Below are 11711 nucleotides of genomic sequence, written 5' to 3'. Positions count from 1 at the left end.
GCATTATCCAGGGAAGGCCCCAGGTGAAGCAGGTAAGCATACACTCAGGCATTGGGTACCCCAGTAATGTGGGGGTACAACTCCAGCATATGACACACACCCAGTTCTGTCATCGCGCCCCCTGGAACTCCCCCTTCATTTGGCTGTCGCCGGTAAGAATGGAATGATTTTTCAGGACTTTTTCTGTACCGGGCACTGAGTGCTCTGCACGTATTCCCTCATTTCAGCCTCTCAATGAGCCTGAGCTCTTTAGTCCCCATTATATGGACGAAAAACTGGAGCGCAGGCAGGGAAAGTGACCGGTCCGGGTGGCGGAGCCCCGCTCGCTGCACCCCGGGGCGCTGGGTGGAGAGCGCACACACCGTGCGCTCACGTTGGGAGCGTGAGCACCATGATTCCCCGGAGACCGGCCCGCGCCTGCAGCCCGGGTGCCCTTCGTCCTTGGAGATGGAAGGGAGGGCTCCCTGGTCTCCGGCCCCGCGTGTCCCCGGGAGAGGGTCATCCTCAGCGCCGTGATCCCGCCACTCCCATGGGCCACGTCTCCCCCTCGGGAACTGGGTTTCGGCGTGCGGTTCCCGGGAGGCCACGGGCCACTCGCATGGGGCTGGGCAGGTCTTGACGCAGGTGGAGGAGAGGTCCCTTCTGTCCCTGGATGGGCGCTTGCCCGAGCTCCACTGAGTGTCTCTAGAGCAGCGTCCGCCCCTCCGGGCTGCCGAGGACTCGCTCCTCGGGCTACCGGGCCAGGAAAAGTCCTTTCGCATCTGAGCTCTTCCCTTACCTGCAAGACAGAGACGCCAAAGGTCCTGGTCCACAGGGCAGGGGTGGGGGCCGCGCCTCAGCTCTGGCCTGCAGAGCGCCGGCCAGACGGGGCCTCTGTGACGGTCCCTTGAAACTCTGCGTGCATGCCCTGCAGCATCACAGGACGCGCTAAATGTCCCTCGGGGGCGCAGGTCCTCCAGGCGCTGGGCCGGGGCCTGGATGATGCCGTCAGCCCGGGTGATGCTTACGCCAACCCAGCGGGGCAGGAAGCACTGCCATCCCATTTTACAGACGGGGAAACGGAGGCTCAGGGAGTAAGTGGTCCCGTAAGTGGTCACGGAGACGGAAACCGAGGTCCGTGTGATTCCAAAGGTGCATCACATCGTCTCGTCCCCAACCCCGGTCCTCGTCCCGACCTCACGCAGCTCCAGACGCCATCGGCGTGGTCACTGTGGTCTTCCTCCTGGGTCTCTGTGTTCTCATCTGGAACATTCTTCCCCACGTGGCCTTCGCGCCTGCTCTCTGCCTCATGCAGCCCTGCAGAGCCTCCCTGACCGTGCACGGTGCACAGACCCCTCCGCGCTCCCCTGCTCACCCCGGTCCAGTTTGTAGTTCGTACGACTGTGTGAGGCTGAACCCGGTTTCCCTGCTCACCATCCCTCCCTCCCTCTCTCTGTGTCATAAATCACACGGGGACGCAAGCGGTCTGTCCCTGAAATCTGCATCAGTGCCTGGGACATAGCAGGTGGTCGGTATTTGCTGGATGGAGAAACACTTTATACGGTCAAATAAAAGCACAACCGACTCTAGCTCTTCCGTTCGTGTCCACCTGAGGTCACCCATTCCCTCCGACCTCTGTCGGCGCCACCTCTGAGCCGGACTGGGAGGGAGTGAAGACTCGGCCCAGCCGTCCGGGCCCTTCGGCGCCCCCGAGCCTGGGATGCCGATGGCATGGATGCAGCCCAAGGTTTGGGGCCATGTCACCTGGCTGACCCTCAGCGGCCCTCAGGCCACCTGTCCCGGAAGCATCAGGCTGGGGAGCCCTAAGATATCCCCAGAATGGGTGGGCGTGTGCGGCAGACGCTCCCAAGGCAGCCCACCTCCTCGGGAACTGGGCCCTACTCTGGCCACGAGCCACCCTGTCCCCTCCCGGGCTCCGGCCTGGCCCCCAGCACCCACCCGTCAGCACTCCTCTGAGCAGGAAGGAGCACCCCACCCTGGCCTGCAGTCCTGGGAGCTTCCCCGTGCTTGTCCACAGGGCCGTGCTCCACGCTCAGATCAGGAAGATGGGGTTCGTTATTCCTTCGCAAATGTGCCAGATCTCACAACGAGAACTGCTAACGGGAGAAAATCAGAGTTCTGGGGGTACGAAGTCTGAGGCCCGTTTAGGATGCCTTGGCCACGGTGAGGGGAGGTGGGAGGGACGCTGGGTTTGGACCACAAGCCGGCATGCTGTGGACACGCACCTCTCCCGACACCCTCACCCTGCACCCCTTCATGGCCACGTGTGCAGGACAGACCAGGGATGAGCACTGTGGTGGGGGCGGGGTGGCGCTGCGGTGGCCCAGAGAGAGGCATCCAGGCGGGCATCCAGGAGGGAGGACTGGGAGGAGGCCTCCACGCTGGGCTCTCAGGTTTCTGGGGCCTCCCCTGGACGAAGCTGTCCTGTCGAGTGGTGGTAAGGGTTGAGAGTAACTGGCAGGCAGGCAAACGGGGGCCCCTACAGTTCTTTCAGGGTATGTGGTGTGACGGGAGGAATGAGCGACCATAGGAGCTCAGGAGTGCAGATGGAGAATGTTCTAGAATGGGGTCTGGGAGAATGTTGGGGGAGGGGCCGGGGCTGGAGTCTGGGCTGTGGGGGCAGGAGGTGCCCTCGCCCCCTGGCGACATCCCATCAACCGTGCCGAGAACCCACACCAGATGCTGGCATCCCGTTAACGACGAGGGAGCACTGCTTTCCTGGCGCTTACGGAAGCAGCTCTGCCCTCGGCGCTCAGAGCCCGTCCCAGCCTGGACACTGGAGGTGTGGCGGAGACCTCTGCACAGCTGGGGAGGGACCCCGGGGACAGCCCTGGCACGACATTCCCACACGGTGAGGTTCCCTTCTGGCTTCAGGGGACTCCTGGGCCCCCAGACGGCCCCCAGGACCCCGCTCCTCTCCCGGCTGTGAATGTGGTGCCCCTTGAGCTCCCCAAACCAAGAGAGACCTGGAAGCCCGGGGCTCCCTCCCTGGTGCTCCTCCCGGGGAGGCCCTGCCCCAGCCCCACAGCCCCAGGTTATCAGTGTCCCTCCTGACCGCACACGGACGTCCTGGACCAGAGTCTGGTCATGCGGCCCCGTGCGTGCCGTCCCCCAGGAAAGCACGGGAGCGGTCCCACAGGGTACACTGGGCAGTGCAGCCCATCCTCCCATGTGGGGGGGCCCAGACACACCCACCAATTCAAGCGGCCGCTCTTCTGAGTCCCAACAGCACTGGGCTCTGGCTTGGGACCCCGAAAGCACAGGGAACAGGTGAGGGGGGGCGGGGCAGGCACCCCAGGCTCCCAAAGGTCAGCTGGGTGGCTGGGAAGAACCTCCTGCCTCCCGGCCCCCTGTAGTTGGGGGACAAGCTTCCCCACACACTTCTGGGAGGCGAGGTGCTCCTCCCCGGCGGTCTGCCCGGCTGGCCGCCGCCAGTTCCCATGAGGTCCCTCTGTCCCCTCCCCAGGGGTCCTAGCTGGGGCTGGTGTCAGGGGGAGCCAGCCGGGGGGAGGGAGGGACAGGCTCCATTCTCAAGGCACACACCCCGAGCGAGGGCCACCTTCTCTCCCGCATCCAGGGCATCCCGGCTGCCGATGGGCCCCCACAGCCAGCGGCCGTGAGAGCGGCACCCTGCTCCGCCCAGGGCCCCCACGCCGCAACCCCGAGCGGGGAGCGGGCCCCGTGTGCAGAGAGGAGCCCCCGTCTGAAGGCTGGCCTTACCGCTCCGGCTCCAATTTCTCCCCCAAGCGGCCCTTTTCCTTCCAGAAACCTCTATGGTAAGGGCTCCCTTTGAGCCCAGTGTCGCCCTGCTCGGGACCGCCGGCCTCCCAGGCCCTCCCAGCCCGGCCGCCCACCCGTCTGGAGAGACAAGTACCCCCACGGATGGCTGAGGGATTGGTCATCATGGGGGTTTGTTGCTTAAACCATAAGAAATGATGTGACAACAAACGTCCATTGTAGCAGATTTGGAAAACTCTGAAAAATGAAGGAAAACAAAGAAGACCGTTGAGAGGTCATCTCTCAACTTTCTGCCCGACGTCCTGCAGATGGTTTTTCTCTCCGTGTCTAAATCTACCTTTCAGGGGTTTATGCCACACGTCCTGTCCCGCGGGCAGCTGCACATGAAACGCCTTCCCTGACGACAACCAGCAACGGGCATCCCCACCTTGTGTGCGTTGTGTTTCGTGGATGATTCACCTGGTTCAGGACGTTCTGTGTTTTTTTTCCCAGTTTCCTCACTATTTTACGTGTGTATAATCTGTTCTAATCTCATTTCCACGCATTTCTGCGGCACGCATATCCGATTCTCTCCCCCTTGGGATAAATCCGCACAAACAGAGTCTGGCTCACGGGGCGACACGTTGGACGTGCGGCGCAGAGAGGATGTCCGGTTTCTCCCTGTGGGGGTCAGAGACCCGGGAACCCAAAGCTGCTCCGTGGACACCCACCTCCCCACTGGCCGCCTCCGTGCTGCCCCCCGGGGTACATTGGCCTCAGACCCCAGACCTTGCCTGTGAAGTCACCTCGTTAGAGCCAATTCTAGAAACGGGCAGTGACGTGGGGGTCCCCTGTCTTTTCAGCCACATGGTCAAAAGGGTACCGTTCCCACCTCCATGCTCACTGCCATCCTTTGGCCTGGGCAGATGTGGGGTCTGGGGAAGCTCCCTCACCTCACTGCACCTGCTTCCTGGGAGGGGGTTGGATAGAGACCGACCTGCGGCCTCAGAGTGGGATCTCACTGGGAATAAGGGTCTTTGTAGGAGGAATTAAGGTAAGAATTTCAAGATGAGATCACCCTGGATCAGAGGGGCAGGTGTCTGTCTCAGTGACAGAGCATAGAAGACACGGGGAGAAGGCTAGGCGGCCCCGGAGGCTGAGGTGGAGGGTCTGACCACAAGCGCGGCACGCCGGGGCCAGTAGGAGCTGAAGGCGGCGGGAAGGACCCTCCCCGAGAGCCTCTGAGCAAACGCTCAGACAGCTGCCGTGCGCCGGGTGCGGCGCCGGGGGGCCGGAGGCTAGGCCCCTCTGGGCTGCCCTTCTGTCCCAGGGCACCAGGCACGGCGAAGGCGGACAGAGTGCCGCGGAGACGGAGGATGGAGGCGCCGAGGACGGGTCTGCAGAGCTTGTGCTATGTGAGGGGGACGAGAGGCGCTGGGCTCTGGGGCAGGGAGGGTCCCCGCCAGCCGGAGGGACTGCAGGTCGGAGTGGGCGGGGCCTCGGGGGAAAGGAACGTCCTTGCGGGGGTGACGGGCTCAAGAAGGGCAGCAGGGCTACATGGGGGGCGGGGGGTGGTCAAGGGCCCTGGAACAAAGGCAAGGGGCCGATGGCCCCAGCAGGGGCATCCATGTCTTTCATCAGGTCACCTGGGAGCAGTGCCGGGGAGGCAGGTGATGCTCAGTTCTGAGCATCAGGCCCCGGCCGTGGGAGGGTCTCGCGCTGGCCTATGGGATTTGGGGTCAGCTCGAATAGGGCCGGGACATGGATTCAGGGCCTCCCTGCACGTGCCTCAGCTTCCCCAGGCCTCCCATCCCAGCTCCTGGAGCTGAGCTGAGTTCGCTGGAGAAATGCAAAGTGAAGCTAACATCCCCCCCGCACCTGCCAGCCTGGAACCGCCCCCCTGAACGCCCACCCTATACCAGCCCACACTGGGCGCCCAGGGACTCCCAGCCCCCGGAGCCGCAGCCCCTCACCTCCAGCTCGGGGCTGCCTGAGGGCCCTCTCAGGCATGGAGGGGGGGACGGGACAGAAGCCCCTGGTGTTGGAGGTGGGACAGGTGGGCGTGAGGGGCCGAGCAAGGCTGGGGCTGCCAGAAGGGCCCAGCCCGGGGGGCCACCCTCCGAGCTCCAGATTAGCATCCCCTCCGATGCAGGCTCAGAAAGCCCTTGTGCCCTGCAGAGAGCAGCCAGGCTGGCTGGGGCCACACACTGAGGACCGCTCCCCACGGGCTCGGCCAAGCCTGCAGGAGGAGTGGGGGCCCGGGGGGACTGCTCTGACCAATGTCCCCTCTGCCCGAGTCTGTCTCCCTCTGGCGCATCCTCTTGCCTCTCCTGGTTTGGGGACGTCAGGGGACCGGAGAGAGTCCCCGCTCTTCTCAGAGACACAGAGAAACCCGGTGGGCATGCGGCTGGAACACACGCCCTCTCCGGGGAAGGCAGCCCCCATGCCCTGGTGACATCGGTCCCCGTCAGGGTCACCTGGACTCTGGAGGTGGCCCCCTGGGCTCCAGGGACCACACAGCCCCTGGCCTGGGCCCCAGCAGCCTTAACAGCTCCACCCTCGGGGCCCGGAGCAGGGCAGGCGCTCCCAGGACAGAGCCTGCCCCGTGCCCAGCGTGACCGTGGGAGCGTGGGGGGGGTGCTCCAGACAGATGGGCCACTTCCCCCACCAGCCCCGTCTCCCCAACCAGAATCAGCAGCCTCGCGCAGCTTGGGGGGGCCGTCAGCACTGATGGGGCAGGAACATGGGCCATGCTCCATGCTCCATGCTCCGGAAGGCGTCTGACCCCGAGGCAGGCTGGGCACACACCGCTCAGCTCCGCACATCTCTGCTGGACACGGTGCCTCGGAAGTTTAGGGTCTGGTGACTTGCCAGGGGGCCCACGTGAGGCCACGTGATCAGGATTTGGGATGTCCTCCAGCCTACTTGGCAGGTGTGCCTGCCCCCCACCCCCGCCCTGAAGGGGAGGCCTGGGGAGGCCCAAAGTCCAGGGGGAGCAGACCCCAGGCGGGTGGGTGGCTCTGGGCAGGCCCGTGAGGAGGTCTGGCCACACTGAGCCCTACCTGGGGGGAGGGGGCCAGCTTTGTGGCCGGTCTGAGTCCTCGGACCCCACGGTCCAGAAGCTTCTCCAAGCAAGCCCAGGAGGAGGGGCTCAGTCAGGGAGGGGGAGGGGTCCCAAGCGGGGCCAGAATCAGCCCGACACAACCAGGCTGCAGGGGTGCGGGGAGCCGGTGTCACGGGGCCTTCCTGAGGTACCCAGCCTGCATCTCCCACCAGCCAGGGCAGGGAGGGCCGCGGAAAGAGGCGGTCCTGCTGCAGGGCCCTCGTTCCCGGCGAGGCCGTGAGCTCCTGCTGCATCCACACCTGCAACCCAGCTCCAGAGCTACAGTGGCTGGGGGTGGGTGCCAAGGACACGGGCGTGCTCCCTGAGTGCCAGGAAGTCCCACCCGGGGCTGCGTTCTTCCGGGTGCCGCACACCCCGCCCCACCTGGAGGGGCTGGAGCTGGGGCCCCGGGCAGCAGTGGGGTCCGGCCTGTCTGAGCCCTGAGCTCCGAGCATGTTCTGGGCGTTCCTGGGGCAGCCCTGGGGGCCACACGCACTTCACCTTCAGGTGCGCACCCAAGCCTTCCCCCCGTGCCCACTTCCCCCAGCGCTTCCCATCCCAGTAGACGCTCCTCACCGCCACCGTCACCAGGGAGCCTCTGGTCAACCTCCAGACCATCTCCGGACGGCCCCCGGCCCTGGCCAGGCTGTCCAGCCTCACCCGTATGACGGCTCAGGTCCCCCTCCAAGCCACACACCCACAGCTGGATGAAGCCCTGCGCCCCACGAAGCCTCTCAAGGACTCCCCCTGTTCTCAAAGCCCAGCCTTCCCCTGGAGCCCCTGAGGTGGCCACTCGGCCCGCCACGTCCCACACTCACCCCGGCTCTGTGCGTCCCAGACACTACCCTCTTTCACCCTCCGGGGTCCCTCTGCCCAGAAGGCATCCCGCAACCCCACCCGGTTTGCCACCCATGCAGGGCCCCAGGCGCTCCGGCCACCACTCCTTGCTGCCCTCCCCACCCAGCCCACCTCCAGGCCTTTGCCGGGCAGCGCCTTCCCCCCGGAGCCCCCGTCCCCGCTTGGCTGGGACGACACCCACTCCACGCGAGCCGACGGCGACTTCTTCCCAGAAGCCCTCCTGACACGCGCCTACCTGCTCAGCGGCTGTCCTCGGCCCGGAATGGCGTGCTACAGGCGGGGCGCTGCGGCCACATCTGTCGCGTTCCCGCCCGCGTGCAGCGCGACGCCGGCTCCTACTGAGCACTCAGACTGGCGATGCACCGCAGCACGTCGGCCCCCACCCCTGCACACGCCCCGCCCGCGTGCCCGCACACCTGCCTCCATTCACACACGTGCACAGCGCACGCCCGGGCCACGGCCCCCCCCCACGCCCGGGTCGCACACACACAGCCAGGCGTGCTCGCTCGCTCATGCCGTCCCGCCACCCTCACTGCAACAGGCGCCCGAGCTGCTGTTGGCCGCCTCTGCCTGCCGGCGTGCTTGCCAGGCGGTTTCCATGGTGACACATCTTGGCTCTGACAGGAACAGACAAGTGCAGGGAACACAGTCTCCACGGAGGGGACGAGGCCCAGGGTCTCCGCCCTCGGGCTCCCAGGCAGGCACGGGGGGCGTGCTCCCCCGAGTAGAGACCCCCCCCTCCCCAGCCCCGGACTAGGCTTGCACCCGGAGAAGGAAGTTCAGGATTTCCTCTTGCTACATACTACGGGAGCTGTCATTCAGTCATTCAACAAACTCCCGTGCTGGCTACCCTGCCTGGGCATGGGCCTGGCTCACAAAGGACTTGGGGTCGTGTCCCGAGGCTGGACTATTGTCCCCACTGGTCCACCAAAGGCCCATCCCAGGCAGGTCAGGAGCTCTGGGAGCAGCAAGGCCCAGCCTCCCCCGCTCTTGGAGGCTGGCTCAATGCGGCAAGGGTTCAGGCTCCCCCTCTGCAGAAGATCGACCCCAAAGGCATCCCCAATTCTCCATCCCTCCCGGAACCATCCGTGTGCCCTTGAATCTGAGCCTGTCTCGTGACTTGCTCTGGCCGATAAAAGGTGACCGGGGTGACAGCACACCAGTGCTGAGCTCATGCCCCCGGGGAGGCGTGTGCCTCTGCCTGTTCTCTCTGGGCTGGAGCCACAGCATGAGAGCAAGCCCGGGCTGGCCTGCTGGCAGGTGCGAGGACAGAGGGCCATCCCCGCTGAGACCTCCCCGCTGAGACCTCCCCAGAACAGCCAGCCCCCAGCCAAGTCCCTAGCTGAGCCCAGATGCAGGAGGCCAAGCCCAGAGAGGCAGCAGTGCCTGGCTGGCCCCCCAGACCTTTCAGATGCACCCAAATGCTGTTGTTTTAAGTCACTGGCTAGAAAGGATTTGTTACACAGCAGTAGCTAACTGATACACACTTTTCCAAGGGCCCTGGCCACCAGCCACCCAATCTCACGCAGTCAGCACATGCTGAGCACCCTCACCAGCCCCCCCAGATGCTGAGGACCAGACCAGAGTGTGTGGGCAGTACATAGCCCTACTATGCGCCAGCCCTGTGCTAGCAGCCCTACTATGCGCCAGCCCTGTGCTAGAAGCTAGCGATGGAGACTCGTGTGTGAGGCCTACCTCTGCCTCCCAGGAGCCGGCAGCACACAGAGGGCGGCTTTATTAGTCCCAGCTCCCAGGTGGTCACAGGACCCGGCTGGATCAGAACTTTCATTCTCTGTGTTTTCTCTCCGTGGACGCCTGTGTGGAAACCTTACACTTCCTGGGTAGCCACGGGTTTGTGGGTCAGAGATGCTGTGATTTTTCAGTCTCTGTTCAGCAGGAACTGTGGCTCAGAGCTCCGGCCCCACGGGGCATCCGCCCTCCTTCCCTGAGCTGAGTCCCCCGGAGGGCTTGTGTCTGAGCATGCAATTTCCCCACTCTCCCGTGGGCACTTCCGTGCTCCTCCAGGTGGTGTTAGGGCCCACGCTCTCCCTGTTTGCCGTGACATGGGTGGCCCAGATAATCTAGCCTGCTCTCGCTGGGTAGAGAAATCTGCATAGCAACAGCGCTGGCGGTCAGCTGCTGCACCTTGATTGGACATACCAGCCAACGTCCATTCTGATTGGCTGGCACCCTTCCGTCCAGAGAGCATCTGTCAACACCTGCCAATGCCTGTTCGGGCACTCATGGGGTCAGAGGGCAGGAGTCAGAGCCAGTTCTGCCCACGAAGACCCACTTCACCCTAAACTGAAAACCTGAAGGGCTACGCTCTTCGGGTGGGGATGGATCAGAGCTGCACCTGCCCCCCGGTCCTGCTGGGAACCCCAGGGAGCCGCACCAGAGTGGCCCTGTGCAGGGAGACGCAACAGCAGAAGGACCACAGTTCCTCAGAAGCCCCAGCGCCCCCACCAGGCCGAGGGCCGCGTCAGCGGGGCGCAGCTCCCAGGTGCAAGCCTGAGCGTGCGCTGGGCTTGGTCCCCGCTGAGCTCCCCGCTAGGAGAGCTCCCCTTCACCCTGGGCCTCCAGGTGTCGGAAAGCCAGTGGGGGGCACACGGCTAGCAGCCAACAACAGGTGGGAATGAGGTGCCATCGGCACGCACCGAGACAGACTTGGATCCCGGGACTGTCACACATTGTGGCAGAACCTGGCTGGCTGGCCCCAGTCACTCTCCCCCCACCATGCTCGGCCTCCCCGCGCCCCCCAGAGAGCGGCACTGTTGGGCAAAGGCCATGGGACTGAAGCCCGGGCCAGGGAACGTGCGTAGTGACGTGTGCCTTCCGCGCCCTGCCCACGAAGCTGCTCCTGCTGGATCCTTCGTGCTCTCCTCTCGTTTTTGCACGGGTAGCATGGACCCAAACCCGCAGGAGCCTTAGGAGCCGTGGGCTGATGATAAGGCACCAGAACAGACGTGTCCGGGTCCCCTTTCACCACCGGGAGGAAAGCTGCCCTGCAGAGAAACACTCTGTGAGCAGTGAGGGAACGCGATATTTCAGCCGTGACCTCTCAAGTGCCTGATAAGCAGCTGGTGTCACCAGGACTAGTGTAGACACAGGCCACACAGTAACAGCTTGCTGTGTTTAAGACATACAGAGGAAGCCTGAAAGTACCAGCACATGGCAGAAGCTATACGAAGTGATGGCAAATTTTCAAAAAGCACAGATAGGACGGAACACAGAGAAATCAAACGGCACGATCGCAGATATTTATGGTGTCCTAGGAGAAGTGAGACAACACGGAGCAGGGACAACATCTGAAAGGACGGGTGAGAATCTGCCAGAGCTGATGGAAAAATATCCAGATTCAAGAATCCCAAGAATTAAACGACAACAACAACAAAAACCCCCTCACCTGCACAATAGTAAAATTGCAGAAACCCAAAGACAAGGAGACAAACGGTAAGAGCAGCCGCAGAGAAAAGACAGGTTACGTTCAAGAACTGCAGTGAGGTGGGCAGTGAGCTCTTGGCCACGGCAGCGGGAGTCGGGGACAGTGGAGCGTGCTCAGTGGACCCCCACGTGCTGGAAGAAGCGGCTGCCAGCTCAGAGCCTACACTTGGTGTCAGCGTACCCCAAGAAGGATGGGGACAGGACGACATCTTAGGAACAACCCAAACAGGGATGTTCATCGCCGGGCTATCCTGCGGCACTGGCTATCCATGCAGGCTCCTGGGCCCGCTGCAGACCGCCTGCTGAAGCTGAAACTGACAGAGGGCCAGAGATCTAGCCACGGCCCGTGACTCACATAGTCTCCCGTGAGTGATTCTCCAGGAGAATAAGGTAGGGCTCTGCAAGGGATCCTGCTGGACAGGCTGATGGGCGCCTGGCCCAAAGGATCTTGTGTGTAGCCTGCTGGCAATGGGGAGCCATGGCAGGTTCTAGGCAGGGAAGGGACAATGACCAGGTTTAGACAGCTCACTCTGGCAGCCAGGGAGAACAGACTGGAGGAAGGCTGGGGGGGAAGGAGACCCATGACGAA

This window comes from Mirounga leonina, unplaced genomic scaffold (assembly GCF_011800145.1).
Source record: "Mirounga leonina isolate KUSES-001 unplaced genomic scaffold, KU_Mleo_1.0 Mir_454, whole genome shotgun sequence".
NCBI classification, from domain to species: domain Eukaryota; kingdom Metazoa; phylum Chordata; class Mammalia; order Carnivora; family Phocidae; genus Mirounga; species Mirounga leonina.
This window is presented reverse-complemented; position numbering follows the sequence as displayed.